Source organism: Bombus vosnesenskii, unplaced genomic scaffold, assembly GCF_011952255.1.
Source record: "Bombus vosnesenskii isolate JDL3184/JDL3185 unplaced genomic scaffold, Bvos_JDL3184-5_v1.1 scf7180000013355, whole genome shotgun sequence".
In the NCBI taxonomy this organism is placed as follows: Eukaryota; Metazoa; Arthropoda; class Insecta; order Hymenoptera; family Apidae; genus Bombus; species Bombus vosnesenskii.
Genome location: NW_022882990.1, coordinates 1955451 through 1980406, shown reverse-complemented (window position 1 = coordinate 1980406; position 24956 = coordinate 1955451). Strand labels below are relative to the sequence as shown.

At 31.5% G+C, this 24956-nt stretch overlaps 2 protein-coding genes across 5 annotated transcripts in view; one reads left to right on the top strand and one right to left on the bottom strand.

Annotated features, from left to right (window-relative positions):
- LOC117237083 (trichohyalin-like) overlaps positions 1-17219 on the bottom strand; it is a 149050-nt gene extending 131831 nt beyond the window's left edge. Inside the window, exon 1 of the mRNA XM_033500695.1 lies at positions 16886-17219. The gene's annotated coding sequence lies outside the window, so the exon portion shown is untranslated. The remainder of the gene's footprint in view (positions 1-16885) is intronic.
- LOC117237084 overlaps positions 1-24956 on the top strand; it is a 317445-nt gene that overhangs the window by 194840 nt on the left and 97649 nt on the right. The window lies entirely within an intron of this gene.

The window sequence follows — 24956 nt, the reverse complement described above, 5'->3', positions numbered from 1 at the left end:
AGTTGTGTATTTTTATGTTTGTGTTAGGAGAAACTTGTCTCAAATTGATTAAAACTGTTTAGTAATCGATCTATTTAATTTAAAGAAAGAAAAAGCAACTAATACCTCTAACTGATTCGATGAAAACAGTTTATAACTGCTATACTATACTATATAAGCTTACGTGACTGATTCTGTTTATGTTACATATACATACATAATATGTAGGCATTTAATAATAACATTAAAATTTTTCATTCTTAAATATTATAAGTAAATTTAATAGAATCATACAAGGGATTGTAAATTACTGAAGAGAATTTTTATACACATACACGCACTTCCTGCCTCGTGTCGAGTTCTTTATGAACTCGAGATAAGAAAGCAGAACATCGCAGGAATAAACAAAAGACGAAAACGGAGACCCAATAAGGCTAAGCCAATCCAAGCTCAGCCAGGCCAGCTGTGCGGCGCTAAACTGCCACAGTTCTTGACACAGTCCCTTTGCACATATGTGTTTCAAAAGGCATGTGGCCGGATTCATAATATACAATTGATCGCCAACTATGTTTTTTTTTCAAAAAAAAATGTAATATATTCAGTAGATTTTAAACAGTACAGTGTTTAGGCCAACGACCACTGGTGAGTATGGTACACCGTTGGAAAGCTTATAAATAGAGAAGTCCAATAAGAATGATCACGACTACCGTAATCGTCTCATTTAAGAAATATAGGTGGAAATGTGTACAGCCGGTATGATGCAGGTGTAGGCTGCCGTTCGGTAGCGAAACGGCGCGATGTGGCACAGCAGCCGAAATCTAACCTCAATCTAACTCAATCTGGTAACGTAGTTCTTAACAATACGACACGAATATTATAATAACGCCAATCGTTACGAAAACCGACGATATTTAACACCATGAAGCATTGTAGTATTTACGATCGACAATTGTCACACAAATGTATCCTTCACCTGTGCGCGACATAACCTCTCTTGAATATTAGTGGCGAAATTATCTATATTTTCTGAATGGGACATTTGCGGTAGCCATGACCATCTTTGTCGGACTCTTCTACTCGTAAGCTTTTCAACGCAAAGGTGTGCTATGCCCTTCAATGATCGTTCACTTAAAAACAATGGTATTGTTAAAAATTTAATATTTTAAACTATCATTTTTACAATACGTGCGTTAAGTGTCTATCTGCACAAAGCAGGTTAATATGTATATATTTATACGCGAATGATGAAAATAGTATTTAATAGAGAAGTGGTTACAATAAATTTTCCAAAATTTTGTTCGAAAAACGTATGTGGTGACAGTAGAAAATCTGTCTTTTCCGACAACTCGCAATTCTCATGACAGTGTCGCGTAAACTTGAGGGTTATATGATGAAAATAAGATAGCTGAGCCGTAACACAATTATTAACTTTGTTTTTTATGAAAGTTTATTTTTCACTTAATATTCACAATTGAGTATGCACTGATCAATCAGCACGCGACTGGTCTAAGGATAGAAACCGGTAAAGATATGTTGACTATTCTAATGATCGAGAATAAGTGAGTTTTAGTGACGACACTGTATCTGAGGGAAGCTAGGGGTGGGTGTGTCTAAAGACACGAGACCATCGGATTTGTTGGTTAGGAAAGTGATAATAAGAAGGTTCGTGGACCAGGAAGGGTTTTAACAGCCCTCGAGAGAAAGTTGCTAACGGAAGATACCGAACGCGAGAAGAACTAATTTTCCTGTGTCAACCCGTAGTAAACAATAAATGTAAAAGGGGCATTTAAAATAAAAGATACTTGTTTTGTCTGAAGGACCTTATCTATGAAAAATGCCAAGATCCATGATGACTATTAAGACTATTGAGGCTACGCGCTAAGGATGCATAGACATCTGGCTACCATCTCGCCCGTTGTGTGTGGTCTGGTCTCTGATGTGGATTGATGTTACAACAGCTACCTACCTGCACGAACATTTTTGGCCAATTAATTACATTCTGTTGGTCGAAATAACTTCTAACAACACCGTATTTACGTCATTGACTTTGTATCCGAGAATTACGAAGTCAAATAAATTTTTTGTTTCTAGCTGTAGAAATATTTCAAAACATTCTATCAAATGTTTGTTTTGCAGAATTTCCATAGATATTATTTGGGTAGAAATGCATAATAACGAACTTGCTACGAATCTTCTTTGAGTTTTACGCCTGAATTCTATTCCTATTTCTATACACGAAACCTTCAATATTTTAAGAAAATTTTTTGAAGAAAATTATAACGAAAAATCACGCATATAAATAACTATTCCTTCCTGTTTTACTCTGTGCGAAAATGTTTTGAGGATAGAATGGCACAATTGCAAAAAATAATTAGCAGTGATTTATCACAGTGATAGCAAAGTCATAGTCACAGTCGCGATCAACTTCATTCACGACCGCGATTGTGTTTTGTTTATCTTTAGTAAATTTGCCCATTATGATTGTAATTCTCAATCTCGATTGAATTATTCCTTATAGAATACTTCAATATAGCTCACATAAAATACTTGGATATAACGTTTTCTTCATATAACGTAAATTTATTCGATGCTGCAAATGAAAAATAATTCAATTTTCTTTTCTTTATCTTATGTCAGCATCTTAAAGAGTAAAATATTAATTCTTATCCCCCGATTTCAAATTCGTAATATTCCTTTGACATTATTAATGTAAAATATACAGATTATGTGATGTGTGCAGAAAAGTTACGCCCTCCAATCAGAAGCGATCAAGTAAAATCAGAAATTACTGTGAAAAATCACAGTAATTGGGAACGAACATGATCGAATCACTCGTGATTCACAAGTAACAGTTCACGCCACCTCTAGACGTAACGCGTTCAATAAAAGTTAGATTAGTATTGTCACGGACTTGGAATATTTAAGCTGATAACGACAAAAAGAAAAGCAGACTGAAATGGATTTTTACTTCTATAATAACTAAATTTACATAAAAAATAAAATCGTTCATATATAATAAATTGATTGAATGGTAATTTGTTAGAAAGTAATAAACGTGAAATAACTGCATGAGACAGAATTGATCCAATTATTAGTAGAAAATTTATTATTTACACATAGTATTTATGGTTTTGTTTGATCACACCTATGCTTCTGTGCGTATCGATAAAATAATACATAACATTTGGAATTTCATGAGAAGTTTGGTTAACAATGAATACGTTAAACGAATTTCACACAATTTACTTTAATTATTAGTCAATTATGTCTTTGCCAAAGAAATTTGTTCTTTTTCGCAGTGATGATAGATGAATGTAATGAATGAATTTAATAGCACTAAGAACATAATTATCTATGCTTTTTTTTATTTAGTTGTTTACATTCACAATTTGTCCGATTTAGACATTTGGTAGAATTGATTATCTATGTGAATTTTTATCAGAGTCATGTTTTATGAATTGTAATATGCGATATCAATTGCTCAAAGCTTGATCGGTATGTATAATGAATTGATTAATTGCATTAGTGTTCCGGTGATATAAATTCCGATCCGTGTCACGACGATTTTAATGATCATTTATAAGGCGAATAGTCGCCTGACATTATACGACCTTGCTACCTATTGAATGCGCATAAAAATTAAATGCTCAACCGATTTATGTACTCATCCATCCTGTAGTTCGATCGTAATCTTGCTGTCATGAAATGTTACCAAAAAATAATTGCATTAATTATAGTGTATATAGTATTACCAATATTACAATAAAGTATTTTTGAAATTCTAAATTATACTCGTGCAGTGTAAACATAAAATTAATTCTATAAAATTGATCATATGATAATATAGAACAATTAATCATTTATACTACTAGCAAAAATAATAATTTTAAATCTATATTAAGTGTACTCGCTGTTCAATCAAATTCCACTCTCTTGTATAATATCTTCAAGAAAAACAAAAATGTCACTATGAAAAGATTTAAACTGCGTTGCGGAAAAAAGTAATTGTAAAATTAACCAATTATTAAATAGAAAATGTGCAATATTGTATATTGTCACAAATATATACGACTCTGAAAAAAGTTATAAATTTTAGAAACAAATTTTTATACTGGAGGAATATTGAATAGTTTGTACTCTAGCATAGTTTGTGCTCTAGGGTGAACTTTCATAAGAATTAATCCTCAATGTTACACGCGACCCTGGGTGATCAATCGGTTCCTCCATTCTATACCACATATCTACTATTCTACGAGGATATTCTAGAACGATGCTAACAAACTTTGCAAATTTGAGTGATTATTTTGAAGATAAAATGTTATATGAACACTAAATTAGCTCAGCTTCATTATTGAGGTGTGATGGACCGAAGTGCTTGCTAATTAATTAATTAGTTAAGCTCTCGCGCAAGATAATATATTATATGAAGTCAAAGAAGTCCATAAATAAAAATTTTGATACACATAGGTCAGTTATTAGCAAATAGATAATAAATAAACAACGTCAATAAAGCTGCTGTTAACATACCAATGAGTTTGTTGATGCTAATGATTAGTATATGAAGTCAATGGAAGACGGTTATTTACGTATACATATAAAGATATAAAGTAATCATTTTGAAAAACATATGCACTGTTCTGTCGTTTTTAAAGAAGCATTTGGTAACAGCGTGGATCTATAATAGTTGACTACTTCTGATAGATCCAAGAACAATAAGAATAATCACGTAAATATATTGGTCGAAAGTTTTATATCTACAAATAAAATTGTAGCGAATCAAGTTACGGTGAGCGAGCAAGCAGAGTAATTATGTATTCCACTTATTCTTGTATCGTCTCAAATATTATTTTCTGAATGATGAACACAAAATATCAGTTTAATCAGGTTTTATCATTTTATGTAGTATTTTGGCGTTCTCGTACATGTAAATTTATTCCTCAATTTATTTTTATAGATGATAGTTCTATGAACAAACATGTCGAAGTATGTTCTAAAATTAATAGAAATCATCGTACATATTTTGTAAACAAAGGTATTAAGTATACATGCAATACCTTTCTTATGAAAACGTCTCCTATAACTCCGAAACTAGTGATATCTGCATCCATATTTATCAAGACATATTTATTTGCTTTGGTGAGTACTGCATACTCCTCAAGTTTGATTCCAACTTCTTGAAACTGCTCGCATACCATTTTTTATTTCGAATAATATTCCGACCATGCCGGAAAGAATTAATTATGTAACACCTTGCATACTTCATAATTTCGCTATATTTCTACCACAAATTATATATCATAATGGTACTCACAATTGATTCGGTTCAGTAAGCACAACTGACTCACGCACACGTGATTCAAGGTCTCTCGTGGTCTCGTTAGGCCACGATGACTTTCGTTAATCACGATAAACGACCGGTGCCATATTCCGTGGCTAATAATTAAGTTCCCTCCGCTGACGGAGAAGATGCACGCCGGACCGTTGGAACGTCAAAATTCACTCTCGTTACCGAACTTTGTACCGCTCCCAATGGCACTAAACACTATATCCCGTAAACCGTAAGATAGCCCCAGCGTTTTAGCGGCAATCCAATTTGCCACGATCGATGCGACGGCAGCCACGTTCGTGCCGGGCTTTCTCCACTCGTAATCCTATCCTGTATGCTGCAAATCTTTTGGGAACGAACAGACGCCATGAGACTCGTGGCAACCGTTCGCCTACAACGCAATCTGTTCTTCGTAGTTTAACTGCATGTATAGCGAATTACAACAGATTGGTGGAAAAGACATATTGAGGTCATAAAATTGGCGCATTATTAAAATTTATATATTTCAAAAATCAAAATAATAATTTGAGACATACAATAGATCCGAACATTTTTATAAGTCTCTTATGAATATATTATGTTTATTATGTTAAACGTTATGAAAAGTGTAGTTAGCAATTGTAGTTAGCACTACAAGTGTAGTTAGCAATTGTAGTTAACTACTGCTGTAGTTAGCAGTAAGTACAATAGGCACGACTGCCATGGCTATATTGATAAACTTTGAAACCAATTTGGAAATATATGTCGAAGTTACGAGATATTTACTGTAAATATATATTTAATAAAAAATTAGTACATAGCATGATAGCCATCTTAAACATATAATAAGGTTTAGAGACGATCCCATTGAATATTGAGACTTAGAATAAAATGGATAATTGACTGTTAACAAAATTTTTACTGGTATTAAATATTTTATAATTTCTATTGTTTATATAAATATCTTAAGATATTTAATACAAGTATGAATCTTGCAGAAGCGACAAAAATATTTAAACAATATATATAGTATACATTACACAAATTTGTACACATAATTTCATGTTTATCTCAAATTTCACTAATAAAGTCATGATAATTATGAGCTTCATTACAATGCTAATGACATTCCAAAATTTTCTGTATAACATAATACATATAATAATATATATAAAATGTTTTCACAATTGTTCGAATATTTTCGTGAGCTGCTGTATGTATATAACCTTAAATGCTGTATCATTGTAGTGATCAATTGAAGGACTTGTAGCAAGAATCGTACAGCATTAATTTAGAATCTTTCCTTCCTTTGTACCATATTTAAAAAGTTATGTACCGTACAGTTTGAGAAGAAGATTCTATACACACATACACAATTCGCTACTTTTTAAAAAATGCATATATTATAACATACTTCGATATATTAATTCACTAATGACTTTTGTTGTTTAAAGTTCAAGGTGCTTTTGTGAAATGGATATAGCAGTTACACTAATCGATATCGCTAATTAATACTTCAATTTACTACCTTGCCATATCTGTTATACCAAATATGCCATTATACTATACACTATGTACAATTTTATGCAAAATACACCTTCGAAGCTTCCGTTAAATCGGGCATGTGTCTGCAGCGGAATTCGATTTCGAATCAGCCTTACTTGAATTCTGTTATTCGTAAACGAATGAGATTGAAATTTTAACGAGTTTGGAGACCGATCATGAATGTATTGATTGAAAAATTGGTTTTGGGGAAGGAAAGAAGGAAAAGGTACTTTCTTACAAAGGTATTGTTGACTATGATTCGCGTATCGTATTTTTAATAAACGTGATGCAACGCCAGAAGTGTCCTCGCTGGGGAGGTTCAAGGGAGACTGCTGGCTCACGTGTGGAATATGTGTGAAAATTGGTTTGTAATTCAATAAATGAAGTGAAGATGATATTGGGATGTTTGGAAAATTTATAGCTGGATTTAAAAGAAATCTAAAGGCATTACTTTTATAGAACTGTTGAATAATTTTTATGTATCTCCCTCTTCAGTGCATTTTTGTTATTTCTGAGTTACTTCATTAACACTTTTTCTATTAATGCTTCGTTTTATAAAATAATTAATTCTTTTAAGTATTTTGGAGATTTTTCACGTGTTCAATTTGTTGTCATTAAAAAACTTTGGTAAGAATCAGATTAAGTGATAATGGAATCATGTCCAATGAAATATGTTCAATGAAATAGATGGATGAAATAGTTTAGACGAACATTATGTGTCTCCTCTTCGTCGACATGTGAAGCTCGATAACCAACTATGAGCAGTATTTTCTTCAAATTGAACGTTTCGTAATTGCACAGAAGACTTTAACAAGAATTTCCAGTAAATAACTCCTTTCGAATTTTTCTAATACATTAAATGTTAAAATGCTACAAACTTTCCAAATCCAATATCTTTTACAAATTTTAATGTGGTGAACAAAGATGCCGTGGCGTATAGGAATACTGTCCAACGAAGCAAATGTTCCTACATTTACGAACTCCACACTTCACGCGTATTGTGGCCAAACGGATCCTTTGTGCAATTTGCATTCACTCAATATAAAGAATGATATTGTTACGATCAATGCCAAAACTACAAAAACCTTCACCAACACCATAAATATATCTCCAAATCAAAACAAATGGTTAGTCGAAAATCAAGAGTCAAACGATCTTAACGACAATCTTAACTGTCCGGTCCAATATTAGCAACGCATGAATAAGTTAGCCAGTTAAGTTACCATCGTAGTACATATACAGGGTGGTTGGTAACTGGTGATACAAGCGGAAAGGGGGTGATTCTACGCGAAAAAAGAAGTCGAAAATATAGAATAAAAATTTTTTTTTAATTTTTCCATCGAGACAACGATCTACAGTGAGACCCGTTATAACGAGACGTGATAAGTACACGCGTACCGAGCGAAAATTCAAAGTCGATTTTTTCGAAAACAAAGCCTCAAACGAAAAATTTTTATTCTATATTTTCGATTTCTTTTTTCGCGTAGAATCACCCCCTTTCTGCGTGTACCACCAGTTACCAACCACCCTGTATATATATTTGATATGGCTTGAGTAGATGTTACGCATCTGTTTTATATTCTTTCGTTGTGCTTGGAGTCAATACGATATTCCTGTTTCCCTTCCTGTATGCGAAAGCTTTTTAGTTACGGCTAAACAGAAAACAAAAAGTGTGGAGGTAGAGATCCTGTGGAAAAAGTTAAAAAAGTGGCAGGAATAGATGGATATTCGACAGATCAAATAGCGAAGTAACAGGTCGGATACAGATCATGACGCCACTAACGATAGCAAATCAGCTGAAGATTACGATGTAGAGGGCAATGAGGCTGAAGAAGGGAAAATCGACATAGTGCGAATAAAAAATCTCAAAGAAAGTATTACGAAATTCTGAACATTCTTTATAGCATTCATCGAAAAAAGGAAAAGACCGGACGACGTGTTCCGATTCTCGAGCAGCGTTGAGTGCCCACCTCCTCCCTCTTAAGGAGAATTCTACACGAACGCTCGCATGACCTGCGTACAGAACAGTACAGAGCTCCCCTGTCTGCATTGACGACCACACAGGCACTCGCGTGACATTTGGTATGTACACAAAAAGAGTACAAAAAAGAAGAAGAAAGAATGGTATCCTACGTACCTGTACAGGCTAGAGAGAATTTGAGGTTTCTCTGCCCTCTTCGTTAAGAGATAGATTACCACATAAGATATAATAATACAAAACAGTATACGCTCGCATGACGTATATTGAGGTCTCAAACAAAAGAATATCTGTGTTATAGATGACAAGGAAAATGTACAAAACAACGAAAAAGTCAATGGGTACACCGCGAAAGAAGAACCGTTGGGCACTGAGCTCGAAGAAATTCTAAGAAAAAGCCCTTTAGCCTCAAATACATTTAATAAAAAACGGCAGGCCCTATCCACAATAGATGGAAATACTGGTGCCAAAACGGAATCCAGTAAGAGGTTCTATCGGAGAAATACCCACGTCTGGCGAGGTTAGAAGTGTTGAAAGTTAACCCATTGATCTCCTTGAAGTTGAACAAGAGACAACAATTACAGCATCAGTCATGACTACTATTGACTGAGCCATGTCTGCCTTAATCGAAAAGAGAGGAAGCATACACAATGTTTCTTATTGGGAAGTTAAGCGGTGCTGAAAGTTAGTCGCCGGCATAATTTATAGGCAGACGAAGTCCAGAATCACATTAATTACAGCAGGAGTAGGTAAATTCTATTCAGAAAAAATCTACCAGACAAAATAAGGGAAGCAGAAAGCATCGATAGAAAAAGACAATGCCTAACTCTATAAAGAAGTCGAGCACTAATAAGCTTCTGATACCTCTGACATCAAGACAAGATTTAAATTCAATGAGGCTGCGGTGAGGGAGACTCTTCCCCAATCAAGCGAACCCCTCACAGGACGACCCACGTCATCGATCTCAATCAAGACCAAGATTGTTATTCAGAAACAAATATCAAACTCAGTTGACAAATCAAATGTCCCCATATCAGAGCTGCAACGAAAGAAATCAGGACAGATGCAAAATTAAATATAAATACTGTTGAAAATGACAACGTGAATTCGTGCTCGCCATCCATATGCAGATGCGTTAGTTAGAAGAAATAGTAACTAGAAGATAATCCTACTTGCAATCAATAGATTTAATCGATTGGCTTAAGATGCTTTTTTGTTTTTATTCCTAGTTTTTGTAAGCGCGTGCAATAAAGGTTTTTTTGGCTCACAACGGTGTAATAGATTTATCCATTCAATAAAATAATAACTATTGTGATCCTACCTCCGAGTATAGAAATAACAACAAGTACAAAAGCTGGTAAACCATTGGCAGGAAATAATGTCATATAACTGTTTTAAATTGTGTTTAGGGATATAAGGTAAGGTTTGACATAGAGGTTATCCAGAAAAAGATATTCCGAGGTACACTAGGTCAGTTAGACCACGAAACATTTCAACAAACTATTAATTCGCTTTTAATGAAAGGAGTAATAGAACTATGCAGAGCGAGCAAAACATCAGTTCTTACCCAGCTACTTCCTACACCAAAAGCCAGATGGTTTGTTTCTTTTTATTCTAAATCTAAAGAAATTAAATAACTTCATCCGAGCCGATCATTTTGAAATGGAGGGTATACGACTGTTAGAAAAGGTAATTATCCTGGGTTGTTACATGCGTATGATGGATCTGGAGAATGCCTACTATACAATTGCAATATATAAGAAGAGCCGGAGATATTTCAAATTCGAATGACTAGGAAAATTTTCCCCATTCACATGCCTACCCTTCGGTCTAAAGTTAAGTCCATCTATTTTTATAAAAGTACTAAAATCTGTTTAATTGTCTACTTAGACAATTACGAGGCGTGTAAAACGAATATCGCAAGGACGACAGAATTACTGCAGTCCTTAGACTTCCTGATTAATGAAAGAAAAAGTAGTATAATTTCGACCAATAGGTGTAAATTTTTAGATCTAATTACCAGTATCGAACTACCTGGAGGCAAATAGAAAAAATTTAAAACCGACTTAGGATTATTCTTGGTTAAAAAGACGCGGTCAACCTAAGAATTTGCACAAATAATAGTTTAATGATACGTCGGATTTCTAGAGAAGGAAAATATTCCAGCATTAAGAGCAAATAACTTCGACCATAAGAAAAAGATTCCTGTAGAGGTATTCTATCTGACCTAGCTTGATGGGTTAGTAGGTTGCCAGTAGCACAGAAGGGTATCAGAACAGCTGACTGTAAAAGGGAAATTTATGGGGACATGTGAAGCACGAGTTGGAGAGCAACAGATGGTTCCAATAACATCTCCGACTTTTGGAACGAGAAACAGAGAAGATATCACGTAAACTATAAAGAACTGCTAGCAGTGCAGTTAGCTCTAGAATCTTGCCAATGGGTGCTACTGAAAATTTACAATGCAACCACAATATCTTACGTGAATAGGATGGAGAGATCTCCCTCATATAATAAATTAGCAAATTGATTTGACAGTGGGGAGGAGAGAAAAATCTTCTTATTTTGAGTCATTTATTGCGTCGGAGAATAATAAAGAAGCAGATGCTCCATTCAGTAGTAGCATTATGAGAAACATCTTCATGTGACCTCGTGGTGCACATCGGGTAACGTTAATGTCGGCAGCATGTTGATTTTGAATGGTCATATATATACATATACAGGATCTAGCCGAATAACATGTAAAAAGGGGCATGATATAATTCCTTGTGGAAAAATAAGAAAAATATATAGAATGAAATTTCTTCATTCTTGGCTTAGTTTTCGAGAAAGTCGAGGTTGAGAACTTATCAAGTATAGTTGAACATGGCTAATTCCAAACTGGACAAATGTAAGTAATCGATACGAGACAATTCTATACGTGAAAATAAATCGAAAATGTACAATAAAATTTTTCCGTTTAAGGCTTTATTTTCAAGAAAATAGTTTATACGTGTTTAATTAAGAATCATTCTAGTACATGCATATAACAAAATTTTTTAATTTATTTTTCTCGAAAACAAAGCTTCTTGAAAGAATTCTAACATCGATTATTTAATCCTGTTCAATCAGAGAATTAGTCATGTTCAAGTATGCTTGATAAATTTTCAAACTTGGTTTTTTCAAAAACTAAACCGAGAATGAAAATATTTTTTCTATATATTTTTCTTACTTTTCCACAAGGGATCACGTCACGCTCATTTTTACATGTTATTCTACCGGATCCTGTATATATACATCAATGTATGTCGGAAAATCCCACATATATGTAAATCGCAAAACTTTTTCACATTAATCTCAACCAGACAAAATCGAATACAAGAGAATTAAATGAATTATATTATAATAATACAGATTAAATAGAATTCAATATGTTTTGAATAAAACTCCAAGACAAATTCAAGATATTTGAGAGGTCATTTCACTGTTGCACCCTAAAATAATGGGAAACCTAATCGGTAGGAATAAAATGTTGATTAACAGCAGCTGCCAGCAATCAGTCACCTCCGATTAAAATCCTCTCTCGAAGCTCGTTCTCTGCAATTCCAACGCTTTCAGCATGATCCGAAAGAATGTTTGTGGTGAAATGGTATTCTTCGTTAAAATGTACCGCACCAAGAATTCTAGGTGTTTCCGAAATTGGCAAGTATCATTTGTTTTCTCTCTTAAATCAAGTACCTTTTTTTCAATTTACGAAATAGAAACGAAATAAATCAAGGACTTAAAAGTTGAATAAATATTTTTAGAGAATTCCTGAGAGAAAATTTTCGATTTAAAGAAAATTTATTTCTGTCCTGTATTTTGTGAATTTTTGTATTACGCTGTATATATATTTGGGATACTTTTATTATTTAATATATTTATGGTTGGTCGAATCATCATTACCTATATTATTACTAACAAATAATTTTCAAAAAGATTTATTTTTGCATTCTGAAATCTATTATAATTTCCAAAATTTTATGATTTTTAATTTACGTTTAAATTAGTGTACATGATTAGTAAAATAATTTCATTATGTACTTTTAATAAAATCGAGTACACAGAGAATTAATTCGCGTTTATTTTAATTTAGCTTTTAGCTGCCAAATTGTCTACTTAACTTGTTTAAAAATACAAAAATATTATAGAAGGAAAACTTAATTACATATTACACATGCAGACTCAGATATTTTTCTTTACAATGAAACCATGTTTTATTTAAGAATATTCTTTCTTTCCTGTTTCATATACTGCTGTATATTAACGAAACACGTATTGTATTTGAGATGTATAAGCATTGCGATCACGTAATACAAGTACGAGTCATTTTTCTTGTATACTTTATTAGTGACACATGAGGAGTATAAGTCATAGTACATTTATTTACAGTTAATACACCTAAAATAAGCATAAATGAGTATTGCAATTACCAAATGAAATTGATTCTGATTAACCAGGTCTATTGTTAGAAACATTAAATTATACCATATTCTAAAGATTTAATTACAGTTTAAGATTTCCAATTAGCGAGACTTGCTAATTTTAATTAAACGGGAATTTCTATGACTTATTGATAAGAATGTATATTATTGCATATTTTACTATGTCAAATGCTATTTACACATGTCTAACTTTTTTTCTTTAATTTTTTTAATATTTTGAATGTGAATTATAATTTATATTCTTATATTTTACATATAAATTATAAAATAAATATAAATGTTTTTCTAAAATATTAGAAAAATTGAACTCCACGTTTATTATTTTATTATGTTATTTTCCACACGCAAAATATAAGAAATTTTAATTTAAAAAAAAAGTCATTTCACTGAGAAAACTATACAAGTACACTTCGCAAATATATCATAATTATTCTGATTATAATGACGACAGAGTAAAGTCTGGTATAATTCTTTTACCTAACAAAAAATATGATGCGTTCTAATTAGGTGACTCATATCGCTCTTCTGACACAAAAAGAGGTAATAATTAAGCAGTATGTCGTTAAACTGAAATGCCATTAACAGCAGTCGAACAACTGATATTTAATTATATGTTTCCTTTTAGATTGACCCAACTTCCTCAAATTAATTGTAATCATTCCATATTTCGTAATAAATTGAAAATATGTTATATAATTTAGATCAAGAATTTCTTGAATTATTTAAGTAATTAATAACGAATATTACTTAATTGATTTTGTATAAACTTTTTTATATGAATTGAAACAATATACTACAAAATTCATACAAAAAATTGCTATTGTCAATTAATTTAGGAGTTAGCTCTGTTTTTATGTATCTTTCTTTGTAGCTTAGCTTAAAAGAAAGTTACGTTCCCGTACAGTAACTACAAGACGATACACTTCAATCCCACGTATATTTCTTTTTAAAAAACAAAATTGTTTATATTCATTTAAATATGTTGTAATAGATGAAGTCACGAAAATTATCAATAACATTCCTTTTCAATACTTTTGCGAGTTATATATCGTCTTAATTCATACAAAATAATCTATGCACTATTCTATTATGAAGGCGTTCTTTGAAAAAGTTTAAAAATAAATTTGAAAAAATAAAACAGTATATAACTAGGGAAAATGTCCATGCCTGTATTGTTATTACTTTTTTAAATTTATTTCGCCGATGACATACTGAAATAATATTTGAAATACCAAGCAATTTAAGTCTTGAATTTCACGATACCTACATAACACAAATTTCTCAAAATGACACAAGCAATTAATATAGTTTTTCCAAGTATCATTAACTCTATAATCAAGAACTTAGAAACGAAGAGTAGTTATATATAAATAAATCATTTATGTTTCCTTGAAAACTTTGAAACTACTATTTTAAAGTTATAGAAATTATGGAAGCTATAGACACTAACTAACCGGAAAAGATCTCATTTACATATGGATGATACTGACGTTAATGAATATTTTATATTCAGCGGTTAATTTTTTTATCACTTAAGTAAGATTGCAGAAGTAATGAATGACATAATAGAGTTACTAACAGATTTCATTAACTCCTTTTAGAATTGTTTTGCAAGAAAATTTTCAACAAAATAGGATTGTACTATTTTAAAGATAAGGATTTTGTATATGTACATATGTGTGAAAATAGCACGTTTTAATGAAATAATTTAGAAAGAGAATTTTTTACCAGAATACAAAATAACATAAAGAGAAGATTTCCAAATTACAATTACAACTATTATTCATTAGTCTATATTTATAATTTTAATATAATTATCTTGATATATACAAAGAATGTATGATAGACTTATTAAATATTTTCAAATATAATCACTCTAGTAAATTATCTTTCAACTGTGTAACTTAACTCTATGTCCCTGATATGTATTCCTCTTGTGTATATTTTCGTCATATTTCAAAGACAATCACTTAAGAACAATAGATAATGATTTGAAATAAAACGCAGGAAAATATCTATTTTCCTTTAGAGTTCAAAAACTTGCGAATAATTATACTTATTGGTAAATATAATAATTGCGGATTATTTAATTAATCTAATATTAATCTGTGTAAAATGATATCGAACAAAAATAAATGAAAGAAGTATTTATATCTATGAAATGTTCTCAACTTATCGATAAATACACGATAGTATACTATCATTTCTATTCAATAAAACGATAGATGAATGGAACCATTAATGAAACTACAAACAACCTAAGTAAATACTTACTGATATATCTACTGACTATCTCGCGAATGTTGCATCATCTTTCACGAATTATGTGATTTCCTGGCATTATTCTTTTTTTTTTTTTTTTGTAAACGAAATATCATATACACACTATGAAATGTACGTAACCGTACATTAGATACAATTGATTATTTTTGTTTATTTCTAACTTATATCGGTACTCTTAGCTCTAAGCTTAAGACTTTGATACTCAATGACTTGATATCTCTAGTATGTTTGTAAAATATTCTACGCGCAAAATTTCATAGTACAATCAATACTTCTTAAGGATCTATAATATTTTAAGTATAAACTCTAATCAGTGCGAAGTATACTAAAACATAAATGGAAGATAAATAAAATATAAGTAAATTTTATTTATATATTTCATTAAGAGTTATTATTTCTTAATTTCATATTACCTCATTATGTGTCGAATTCTAAATAAAACACTCTCCATGACCATTTAAAGCTATTATATCTTTGTAATTTAATATGAATTCATTATGTAGTACATTCTAAATAGAACATATTGATTGTTTGAAAGTACGTATAAAATGACTGGATATTCATTCTACAAATTTACATAATACATCCAACATTTCAGTAAAAACATTTAATTCACTATGAAACTAATGAAAGAAGATATTAAACATGATCTGACAAAACAGTCTCCGATACTAACATTTATTAATAAACTGCGGATATTTATAAAGTAAAAGAAATATCGTGAAATATAGAACTATACCATTATACACTATAATATTTAGTAGGTAAAACGATTCTTTTCTTAAATGCTATTTCATTAAGCTTTTCAAACCACATTTTCCATTCAATAACAAACGCAACAATATAATAGTATAGACACTTATACATTCAAGTTTGAAAAAATACTAATCATAGTTTTTAAGATAGAATATACATATTTTTATAACGAGATTCTATGCCCTAATAGATTTCAGTCATATTAAAAAAATCATAGAAATCTTTCGTTATCTATTTTCGTATGGAAAATTATGGTTATCTATTTTCGCATTGAAAATTATCGTTATCTACTTTCGTATTGAAAATTATCGTTATCTATTTTCAATGATTCATATCTTCGAATCTATCAAGTTACTCACTTTTCCAAGTATATCTTATTTAAAATACTCTTTCTTAGTCGTCACAAGTGATATACAAGTTAAAAAGTTAACAAAAAGGGATATATCATATTTTTCCCGTATGCCCTTCATTCATTAATCAAGTTTTTTTTTAAATCATCTAAACGACAAGCAAAGTTCTAAGTAAAATCAAATATTCCTTATTCTAAGAAGATATTCTACAAAATCGATCACTTACGTTTACGACGAAGTAGCTTCTCGAGATAGATCGATCCTCGCTGATACTCTTCTGATCGAAACTAGTTGTATCCACAAGATTTTCTCTGTTGCACGTTCTTGGTTTATATATTTCTTTTTTCAAGCACTCTGTAACATGTATTAAGCTTCTTGGAAAACTTTGTCTGCCGTATGTTGACAAAACTGAACACTCGCGAATCGGTTCGCGACGAGCACGTGGATATCGTGCGAATTCGTCGAATCGGCAGTACCAGTACGATCGATCGCAGTCGAGGTGTCACTGGTTCGGCACCGGCGAACATCCTCGAGATTTATAAAGCCTCGTTCGCTCTCTGACTTCGCTCCGTGTCGTCCGGCTCGTTATTATTCCCCTGCCAGCTAGCTGATTCCCCCGCCAGGTCCGTGTGCGAGCAACATTCTACACACTGTGTCATACATTCGCTCGAAAGCGCGAGATCATCAGCTCCCGCGAGAAGAGTCGTCTTTCGCCTTTGATATTCTCCTTTAATATTAATTTAATCCAAAATCTTGCGAGATTGGCTTGGTACAAGATGATTTAGAATAATATTGTTTGAGCGAGAGATAGGTCAGTTTCGACATAGGAATCGTTACTAGAATTAGAGTCAAAGACCTCGCAGCTGTTTCTATCGTCTGTTGATGAATATCTTTGTCTTTGAGTCGGTACATTTTGGTATATTTTCTTTCGATTTGTTGTTTCATGTTTGGTGGAATATTATATTGGTGTTGATAATTTTATTTAGATTGGTTAAAGTTAAAGCATAATTTCGTTGTAAGATATTAATCCTATTGTCTTTGAGTCACGTTCAAAACTAGTGATGTTTTTTATTTTTTTGGGAGACACAAATTCGAAGGTCATAATAGGATTAATACATTTTATAGAATACTCACAGAATATTATGTTCAGCGTTGTTGGAAGATTGCACTCGAAGTATTTCATTATCAATCGCTATTAACAATATATGATCCCAACTGATAATTAAAATAGGCATTTAATTGTTAATTCTTTCACACAACTAGTATTTAAGAATACATAATTATCCCTAACATTTCAAATATTTTCAAATAAATAAGAAACGAACAGGCTTAACAACTGAATTATGATCGGTGCATTTTTATTACTCTAGTGTTACATGTAAACATGAAGTGAGACATGGGTTGTGTACATACAGTACATATCATATAAGTGTGGTATTTAACATAATACTGAAATAGTATAACTAGTATAAATAATATATAATAATATATAAATATATAAAAATATACATATAAATAAAATATAAATAATAATATAATAATATAATAGTATAAATAGTACTTAAACATCAAATTGAATTTTAATGAAATTTCAAAATTACAAGTTAATAATTGTCGACTGACGACTTCAGTAATTGAACAATAATTTTATTTTGGCGATTTCGTATAATAATAAGAATTAAACAATCAATTGATCAAATAAAAATTTGAAGTGATTACTACCTATCAGTCATAATTAATGTTGGTTGAATGGGAAAAATGGATACGCTTAAAAATAGGTGTGTTTAATAAGATATAAAATGATGAAGTGACAGTTTTTAAAGTATTATAATAAATATTAACTGCTGTGGTTATATTGGGATTATAATTATTGAATTAAAAATAACCGTTTAGAAATTAAAAACATAAAAATGTTCTCCTTCTTTCTTTAATTGTAAGATTTTGAATTTTTGTAATAATCCGTTTATAATTATAAGATGTTCACTATGCTTGATACTGAAAAAAGTTAATAAAATTTTAGAATAGTCCGAATTAAAAAATATACATTAATTGTTAAGTCATGTAGTTTTAGAAAATATTGTAAAGTTAATATTTCTGCATCAATATCGTTCATTTATTTATATTATAGTTACATAGTTGAAAAATGAGCATTTTTTATAATGTACCTAAGGAATAAATATTAATCAAACTCACAATGTTTCCATACACATAAGAAAAATTACGAAAACAGAATAAAAACTTATGTAGTAATTAATACATTTTGTTGCACAAAATATTAGAAATTCTATTACAAAAATATTATAATATTATGCGTATAAATATTTATTTCATAATAGTTCCTGTTTATCGTTTTTAATGATGTCTTTATAATCACATAGCAATGAATGTAATGATACATCGCAAAATATTACGTTGAAATATTACGATAGTGTAATATTTCCTATATGTGCGTAATTATCAAAGTTTGAAGTCGAGTTTAACTCGTTATACATATCGCGTATAGATGTTCTCAGATATACGATAGCTGCGACACGTAACTCCAAAAGGTAATTCGTAACAAGTTAATAAGCAGAGCCATTGAAATCGATAACCACTTTTACAATAATCACTTATTAAAATTCCAAAAACATCGCAATATTTGACGATCCACAGACATTAATTAAATCAAATGCTTCTTTTAATTAACTTTATTTTATTGTTTTATGTAACAATAAATATTTCTTTATTTTGTTGCTTTATGTATTTTTTCGTTGTTAATTAATTGTTTATAATCACATTGATCATTATAGTAAATTATTAATGGTTGAGATCAAATTACTGCTTAAGTTTCATAGCGTTTGAAAAATATTGCTTAAATTCAAACATGTTCATAGTTGTAATATTTACAAATAAAAATAATTTAATTATATATATTATATCTATTATATATATTTCCTTAATACAGATTAATCATAAATTAAAATTACCTATACACTCTCAAACAAAAATTTCCTATTAAAATATTAATTTTATGATTTAAAAATTAAATTAATTGCATAAAAATTTTTAATTTTCACATTCCTTACTCCTAACGCTTTATAAAAATTAAAAAGTAGTTTAAGGAAAAGTTGACCTTTTTTTGTAGAACTTTAATGTGAAGTAATCGAAAACTTGATATAGCCGTGATATTTGCGAATTGGTAAGATTTAGAGGAATGAAAGAATTATAAGAGTAATTTGAAAAAGTATAAAACACGATTGGGGTAAACTTTGCATTTAAGTACAAAGTATGTATGTATAAACGTTTAATTACGTCAGTTCTATGAAGACCATTAAAGTTTTCAGCTGCTTCGTGAATATATAATTGAACAACGTTAACACTTTCAAGCAGAGATAAGCTTAAAACGATCTGACTAAAAATAAAACGTAAAACTCGTATATCAGTATGTATAGTGGTGTTTATGTTTCACGATACTCGTCGTGAATGACGGCACAACACGAGTGAAATGTAAACTTGCATTCAACGAGATGCATAAACATAATAAACATACTGAGCAAGAAATCTGAAACGTCAAGCCAATTTTTATCGTTAAATTATAAAACAGTTGGAAATATCAATCGAAGTGCGGAAATTATATGCAATATGGAAATACATTTATGAAGGTTAATATTGTGAATGAAAATGATTTAAGGATACAACGATGAAATGAAAACGCAAATAAAATAATGAGATAACATTTATATTGAAATGTTTTATGCAACACGTGTATCCACGCGAGAATAACGTAAATACAAAGTATGCATATTTTTAGTAAACTATATTCTATAAAATTACATTTAGTATTATATCGTAGGGTTGGATCTAATAGAGTAAGAATACTAACATTGATCAAATTTATTGAAATGTTTATTGTATAAAAAAAAAGAGATATAACATCTGACACTAAAAATTTGTGGAATTTACAAATTTTATATAAACAATAATATGCAGTATTAATACGTAGTACTTCTATTTATATCTTGAAAATCTATAATCGATCGTACAAGGTGTTAGGTGACTTATATAAATAACAATGCACCATTTACTATTATATTTTCAACAAATGCTTAAACATGCTGATATATTAAAAGGGCAGGAAATCTTGGACAAAAAGATAGTTATTTTCTAAATCGTTAATGCTGAATTCTTTGTTATTTTGTTACAGCTTCGAAGGGTTAAAATTTGTTTGTGTATCTATAAGACTTATGATTGAACATCAACTTTATAAAAATTATTTCAAAATATCAAATTTTTGATATAAATAAATTTATGAAAATCCAATATCAATCTGAGAAAGACTAAAAAGTTATATATAAGTTACCATTTTTCTATTTGGAGGATTTGAAGCGTCTCTTTTATGAATGGCGGTACGACTCGCGTATCTAGATTGTTCCAGTGCAGACATTTGCACGTTACAGTGGTTATCTCCTTTCCGACATAAAAAAGTTCGTTGCTGCTCGTCTGTTTCCTCCCATGCGTCATCTTGCGTGGGAAAGTTTGTTTAACAAATCTCGGTTCTAGCTATCTCAGTGCCGTCAAACTATACGGTACAACTTTCAGCACAAAATTCACCGGTATAAATATGAAATATCAGTTCGATGTAGTTGTCTCAGCTTCTATTGATTCATTCCTTACAAGTACGCTCTAGTATGCTTTATTGTCACGAATTGCTCGCAACAGACGATGAATAAATGAGCTTGTTAATTATTGCTTTTCGTATTTTCCATTATCTTAATTATTATGGATGTAGTTTATATACTAAATAGTTGACAATTTATGTGTTTTTACACACTTTTATTTTAAATACTTTCCACTATGTGTATTTTAAGATCTAGATTATTAAATCGTATCGTTATTTGTTGTAATATCTAGAAATATGTTTCATCGTCATTTGGCTCGACATATTAAATTCCACTATTACTTATTAAAATGCATAGCAATATTAATTTATTAAACCGTATTAGAACATATTGCGATAGAATATACAAGATTGTGAACTAATATAAATTTAAAAATTATTCTTAGATGACGACTATAAAAATGTAATAATAATTCAAATAAGATTGAAACATATGATTTTATGTTGCATTTTGAAGCTAAATACATATAATACGTAAAATGTTCTTTCTATTTTATTGGTTATAGTTATTAATCTCTTTTGTATTACATGTGCAGAATGGAATTACGAATCTGGAGATCTGTTTAAGCAATACGTAATATATCATATTACGTTATATATAACGACTATTTCAGAAATTTATCATCGACTTAGTCTATGAAAGGTAAAACTATCCTCATAGCGTAGAATGAAACAGTATCTATGAACTGTAATTAAACTCATTCTGAGATTTTCATTTTATATAAAGATTTAACATCGCATCAACACAACAGCCATGCCATTAGCGACTGGATCTTGTGTGTTTGGCGTTCATATTTTATAGTATAGATTTGAGTCGGTCAGGGATTCAGTGGTATTTTTTGTATGTTTGTGGATGATCATAGCACTGTCCGGATTAATCTCGTGTTGACACCTTTGCAGTTCAAACCTTCCTTATTCGTGTAGGAGATACTATACTGTTACGGAGATGAATGGGGTATGACAGCTGTAACAGGATAGTTCCGCTTTTGAGTAAGTGTTTATGCGTGATTCTAGTCTGTTCTGTGTCCTCAGAACAGACAGTATTTTCTCTTTCTTGTTCACGTTGCAGTTCAGGATTTGTTGGTAAAAATCCTTGACTGTTCTATGGATTCTTACTCTGTTAGATGCGATCCACAACCGCTTACATTCTTCTCTGATATTGAATTCTGCATAGTTTACGAATCCCTAATAAGCGATAGGGACCTCTGCTCCATTTGGAGGAAAGAATTGTTTCTTTAGAGTTAGTGTCTGTTTTTTCATTGCCGATAGTTCCTTGATGAGAGAATACCCAGATAATGGTATATTTTTGTTCATATTAACGAGCTAGGAATAAATTGTAAATATATTTTTGATGATATCATTTTTGTTTCTGTTGACTGAATCTGGCAATCTCTGAATTACACTCATGAAGTTTGTGTAGATAGCGCGATCTTGAAGGTCGTTCTTTTAGATAAGTTTTTGAGCATCGTGGATTGTGTACTCTTTGACTTAGACAATAGACGTCTGAATAGGAAAGTTTTATTTTAAGGCATCTGCTTAAATTTTATTGTAGTGCCTATATTTGCTATTGAGTTTTAAGGATTTGGTCTTAAGTTTGTGTCTACACTTTTGATTCTTTGCAGAGTCAGCAAGATCTAAATTGAGGCTTTTGATGGTTCAAGGGGTTAATTTTTCTTGTTTGCGTTTGGTGGCGGATGTTTTTTTTTTTATTATAGTTATGAATAAATTTGTTGATATATGGTCTGTAAATATGGCTTCCAAGTAACAAAGTGGTCTTTTTGTTTTAGCTCTAGTAGTTGGCAAATCAATTGTATCTAATGGGTCGACAGTGTTTCTCTTTTCTTTATATATTAACGATGACGTTTGATTTTTTATTAACAATGCTGGCACTTGGTTAGGCGTTGTTATGTTTTCGTTGCTATAAGTCAATTGTAGATGTTTATACAATTTGATATTCATGGGAACAAAATTAAAGAAATGGGATCTACATAGAAAGTTATTTCATCCACTAAGAATTATAGAAAATATTCCACATTCAATATCTTGTATATTTTTGTGTACTATATGTGACCTGTGAAATTTTGCACCTTTGAATTTATTACAGATGCATAAAAATCCGCAGTCTAACTATAGGGATATTATTCCAAGACATGTCCCTGTTATTTGTACAGGGTGCGTCGCGGGAAACGGACGATTTTCAAATGAATATTACGAAGCAGGTAGTGGGGGTAGGGGCTTGAGTGGGGCAGGGCATATAACGCGTCAGGTCATGCTATTTCATTTGTTATCATGTCGCTATAGACATTAAAGCATCGAGATTTGTATACGATAGTTTCGCAAAAAGTGGCGAGTCGGTTATTGAAACTCAGCGACTCTCGTTGCCGTTTCAATATTGGTCGTTATGGGGACATTCGCAAATCGCAATACCATCTCAAAGTGGGTCACATTTTTTCGAACAAGAGGAACAGTAATGAAGAAGAAACCACCTGGTCCTGTAGCAACTGCAAGGACACTGAAGAACGTGAAAAGAGTGGAAGAAGTCGTCATAAGGAGTCCAACTTGTTCTGCTCGGCGACATGCAGCTGAATTGAGTAATGAGCAAATAGGAAAAGGATTATCAGTAACATTGAATCTCCGCCGAGCTAATGCTCGAAGTTATCGAAGAACGCGAGGACGCGACCATCATGATGAGTGATGAAGTAGATTTTACATTCAATAAATAAACAGAACTTCCGGTAGTGGGCTCCACAAAATCCATATGAAGTGAATGAAACACCGTTGTACCACCCAAAAGTGACGGTTTTGGTGTGCTATTGGTGGATTTGGCAACATTGGCTCGTACTTTTTTTTAGAAAAACGGAATCGCCACGACCGTAAACTCGGCTCAATCAATATGACCAACAATTTCATGAAACCAGAACTGCAGAGGTGAAGGATTAACAAACAAAATGATTTCAACAAGGTGGGACCACCGTTTATACAGGCAGGGCCTCAATGGCTGTTCTTCTAAAATTTAAAGCTTAATGTTTAAAATTAGAGTTCTATTCTAAAATGGCATGTAATAACGTATCATTTCGTAACAATAAATTAATTTTACGCTAAAAATTATCGAAGGAATGTTTATTTAAAAATCGTTCGTTTCTCATGACGCCTCCTGTATAAGAAACAATTTCGTTCGTTCGTTCCTTCGTTCGTTCGTTCCTTCGTTCGTTTGTTCCTTCGTTCTTTCGTTCCTTCGTTCGTTCGTTCCTTCGTTCGTTCGTTCCTTCGTTCGTTCGTTCCTTCGTTCGTTCGTTCCTTCGTTCGTTCGTTCCTTTGTTCGTTCGTTCCTTCGTTCGTTCGTTCCTTCGTTCGTTCGTTCCTTCGTTCGTTCCTTCGTTCCTTCGTTCGTTCGTTCCTTCGTTTTTTCGTTCCTTCGTTCGTTCGTTCCTTCGTTCGTTCCTTCGTTCGTTCCTTCGTTCGTTCCTTCGTTCTTTCGTTCGTTCTTTCGTTCCTTCGTTCGTTCGTTCCTTCGTTTTTTCGTTCCTTCGTTCGTTCGTTCCTTCGTTCGTTCATTCCTTCGTTCGTTCGTTCCTTCGTTGTTAATCATTTTGAGTCGCGTCAATTGCCGAAATTATTAGCGACTGTTTTTGGTACAATG